Source organism: Silene latifolia, chromosome 6 (assembly GCF_048544455.1).
Source record: "Silene latifolia isolate original U9 population chromosome 6, ASM4854445v1, whole genome shotgun sequence".
Taxonomy (NCBI): domain Eukaryota; kingdom Viridiplantae; phylum Streptophyta; class Magnoliopsida; order Caryophyllales; family Caryophyllaceae; genus Silene; species Silene latifolia.
Window position 1 is genome coordinate 86,516,133 of NC_133531.1, and position 4,431 is coordinate 86,520,563.

A 4,431-nucleotide genomic window follows, 5' to 3' on the forward strand; every position below is an offset into this window, starting at 1 on the left:
TTCCAAGGGCATGTTGATGAAGACTTGAGAGGTGATCCCCGTCTTTTGGGCCTTGTTGAGCAGATGGAGCTGCGCAGGAGCCCAGCTTGCTTATGCTTAGGAGAGATCATATTGGGCTTGGATAATAGGAAATCCAACCGTGATCTGCCATTCTTGGGGAGTCCCGTCATTTTGCAGGTAAAAGACACCTTTCGTTTTTTTTTTTATTATTTTTTTTTTGATGTCTAATACCTGCTTTTGGTAGGTTTGGCTTATGGAACGGCTCCGATTGATCGAGCCCCCAGTGTAATACTCCGTATTTATGAGTCTTGGGGTACTCTATCGAGTAGGCCTTACTCTGTCGAGTAAGGGAGTTTTGCGAAATAAAATAGTTTCTGACCTGTTGGGTACTCGATCGAGTAACTAGGGTACTCGATCGAGTAAGGGGGTACTCGATCGAGTGTCCGGTTTACGGGGGGTTTTTCTCGGGTTTTGTTAATTATGCGATTAAGGTATTTAAACATAATCTTCGTTGTTTTAAAACACTTTTACCAAAACCTAAAACCTGTTTAAGAGAGAAAGCAGTCAGTTCATCTTCCTAATCGCATCCTTAACAATTCCGGAGTTGAGACGGTCGGTTCTTCTTTGTTTTTCGTGTCGTTGGATTCCTTGCGTCGAGGGTAAGCTTTTAACATAGTTTTTATAATGTTTTGTTAAGATTGGTTAAACCCTAATTTAGGAATTGGGGGTTTTGGTGTGTAGTTTGTGATGTGTAGTCTTTATGTCTTTGTATGATAGGAGGAGAATTCGTAGAGGAGCGTTTTGATATGTTGTAGATACCGTCTGCGTGTTGTGCTTTCCAGGTAGGATTTCCTACTCAGTATTTGTCCCATAATGGGATATTGGTGATGTGCTGTAGTTAGTTGTTTGATATGATGATTGTGATTGTGATTGTGATTGGCTGTTGATGGTTCTCGAGATGCGTTCTCGGCTGAGTGGGGTCACTTGCGGGAGTGACTTCACGCCCTAGTTTCGCCCTTCGTGGAACCCGCCACGAAAGGGGATGTGCACATTAATGGACAGGGTTATCGCTCGGTATGATGAGCGGGGCTTAGGTGGGAACGGCTGCGGTCCCCCACTGGCAGGGTTGGTCCAGTGGACAGTCAGTGATTGAGATGATTGGAGTTGGTTGGTTGTGTATGTGTGACGGTTAAGCTGTCTGTTTACCTTATTGTATATATATATGGTGAATTGTGTGATTAGTACTGACCCCGTTTAAATGTTTTAAAAACTGTGGTGATCCATTCGGGGGTGGTGAGCAGTGGCTTGGCAGGTATATCTTGGATACGCGTGGGATCTAGCTGGGGATGGAGTCATCACATATCAGAGTCTTTAGTCTTCCGCTGTATTTGTTAGGACAGTTCCTTTCAGTTGGTTTATAGTTTGAGAACAGTTGTATTTTGCTTACAGTTGGTTTTGTTATGTAATCGCTAAAACTTATTTAATAAAGTATGTTTCTTCATTGTCTTATGATTATCATGCCTCGGGTAACCGAGATGGTAGCATCCTTATACCTGAGTGGTCCTGGTAAGGCACTTGGAGTATGGGGTGTTACAAATGGTATCAGAGCGACGATCCTGAAACCTGTAACCAATAAATCCAATGAATATAGGGAGTCAATTAAAATGAACCCGGGGTAAAGGTTGTAGGAGCTAATGCAAAGACTTGGGAGACGTCCTAAAGTCGCGAACTCGCCCTACAATTTTGAACCGGTCACCATGGGATATGTGTCGGGATCGTTATGTGCATGTTGTGTGCTGTGTGTATCTATGTAGTAGTATGTTGCATGAATTGATGATGATGACGTGAATTGTATGTTGGTTGATTGTAAAGCATGAAAGTATAATGATTGATACATGTAATTTGGCATGTTATAATTATGTAAGGAAAAGTGTTTTGTCTATATATATATATATATAAAGCGATGTGTAAGTATACATGTTGTTGTTGACGTGTTAAGTAAAAGTACAGAAGGTTGGGAGTGTGAATTGAACATGTGCTTGGTGAATATGTTGAACGAATATGGTGGGTAAATATGTGGTATGATGGATGAATTAGTGGAAAAAGATGAATCATCGTGGTATGATAACATGGTTCCGGATTAAGTATGTTATATAATGGAAGTTATTTTATAGTGTTGTTATGTTAGTAACATGGAATAGGATTTGTTATGTATGAGTATGATTTGTCTTACGAAAGGCTATAGAATAAAAGCATGGGAGTAGTGCATGATGAATGTTGTTGCTTTGTTTTCGAAAATAATAATATGTGATTGGGGCTACTGGTTTCATGAGTATTGGGTTGTTTTCGTTTAACTTGGTTGTTGTTTAAGTTGTTTGGAAGTAAAAATCAAATAATTATGTCGTCTGATTACAGCAAAGTTGTCTTTAAACTGTTATAACTTGAGATGCGTAAATGATTTTAATGTGATTCTAATTGGAGGTGATAGCTTGTTCTTTTACGATTCTAACGATAGGTCACACGCCCAAAACGACCAAGATATGAGTGAGTTATGGCTGTTTTACGAAAACGGACAGGTCTTTGAGAAATGCGTGGGTACTCGATCGAGTAGCCTTGGTACTCGATCGAGTAGGGGGTACTCGATCGAGTACGTCAGTTACTCGATCGAGGGTCCCTGGTAATTTGTTTTACGTGCTTCTGATCTTCACCTACTCGATCGAGTAAGTCCCTTACTCGATCGAGTGGCCTGTACTCGATCTAGTGACCCCTATTTTGGGTCATATGCTTATCTTTTGACTTTGTGGCATATTATGTTTAATTCAAGGGCGTTATTTTGCTTCTTTATGCATTGTTTTACATGTATGTTGGTCTTGACGCGTAAGTTACCCAATTTTAGGGTGTAAAGAGTGGCACCTATGATGAGTATGAGTTCGGTGGGGAGGACATGATTTATATGTGTTGGGATTGGTAAGACTTAATTGAGGCATAGAGCATGTTGTGTGAGACGATATGAGTGACATGATTGTATGTTGAGTAATGAAAATGTAAGTGAATGTGGGCAAGCCATGATGTAAGTTTAAGGAACGCGAGAATGAAAAGATTGAAAGGAAGGATGTGAATAGTAGCAACCTGAGATATATAACGAATTATAGAGGGAGATGGTTAAAAATTGAGTTGAGTAAGAATATACGTAATGAAAGGTCGTTTGGAAATAGTGGTATATAGCGAACTTAATGGGACATGTCGCGACGTGGATTTGCAGGTAGTGACTGAGTTTGGAAATTTGTGTTATCGAGAGACGAAACTACTGTGTGATTTCCTTGGGTAATTAACGGCATTAAATGAATTCTGATTTCTAGAGATGTAAAAAGGGAGATGCAATTGTTTGAACATTAAACGTTGATTCTATGGATAGATTAGTGGCAAGTGTGAGTGATAGCATAATAAGAGAAGATCCATGGTAAGAAAGAGTGAGATGATGTCGGTAGAAAATAATGGAATTTGAGTTTTGGAGCAACGAAGGGGTAACTGGATTTCTAAAGAGTTAGCTAGAAGGAATAAGAAGTTGAACTATTAATTGGTATTATTGAGTGTAAAGAGAAAAGAAGGATAAAAGTAAGCTGAGGAAAATATTCACCGGAGTTATGTGATATAAAGGTAAGGAATCATTGAAATGTGTGATAGCGTCACGAGGATGTTAGCTAAAGGTTATATAGGAGTTTCAGGACAACATGATTGATAATGAGTTTCGAGGAATTAAGGGAGCAAGAAGTTGGTGGAGTATTGGCACGATACGAGGTATTTGGTGGAGAGTTGGATGACAAAAAAAATAAATAGTATTGGGAATAATGTTGAGGTAATTTTTGTGGATGGGTTTGATGTTCGTTATTTGGAATGATAACCAAAGATAGGAGAAAAACCGTGTTATTTTGATATGAGTGTAAGAGGTTTGATATACGAGCAATGGTGGTATTGTGGTGTTGTCACTAGTGGTTAAGAGTGATGGTATATTAGAAAGGTAGCAATTCTAAAGAGGTTGATTTGGTAGGGACCTGATTGTTGTGTATGATTGTGAGAGGGTATAAAATGTGGTTAGATGAGGTGGATGCTAATAGTTGAATAGTAAAGGTATGGTTATATTTGGCAGGAAGTGATGGTTGTGCGAATGGGGGAATATGTTATGAGGGGCATATGAGTTAAACTCGGGCGACAGGTAATCTTTATCGAGTGGTAACTTACGTGGTCAGGATTGACTAGTTGGTTGTGATTACGGGTCTTTGATATGTGTAAATGTTTGTGTGAGGTTCTGACCTCACAAGAAGTGGTATGGTGTGATAATTATAAAGTCGTTTTATGAATGTTCTGTAATATATGTTGGACACGGTAATTTAATTGAATGATATCCAAAAAGGTAATAATTTGATTAATTTG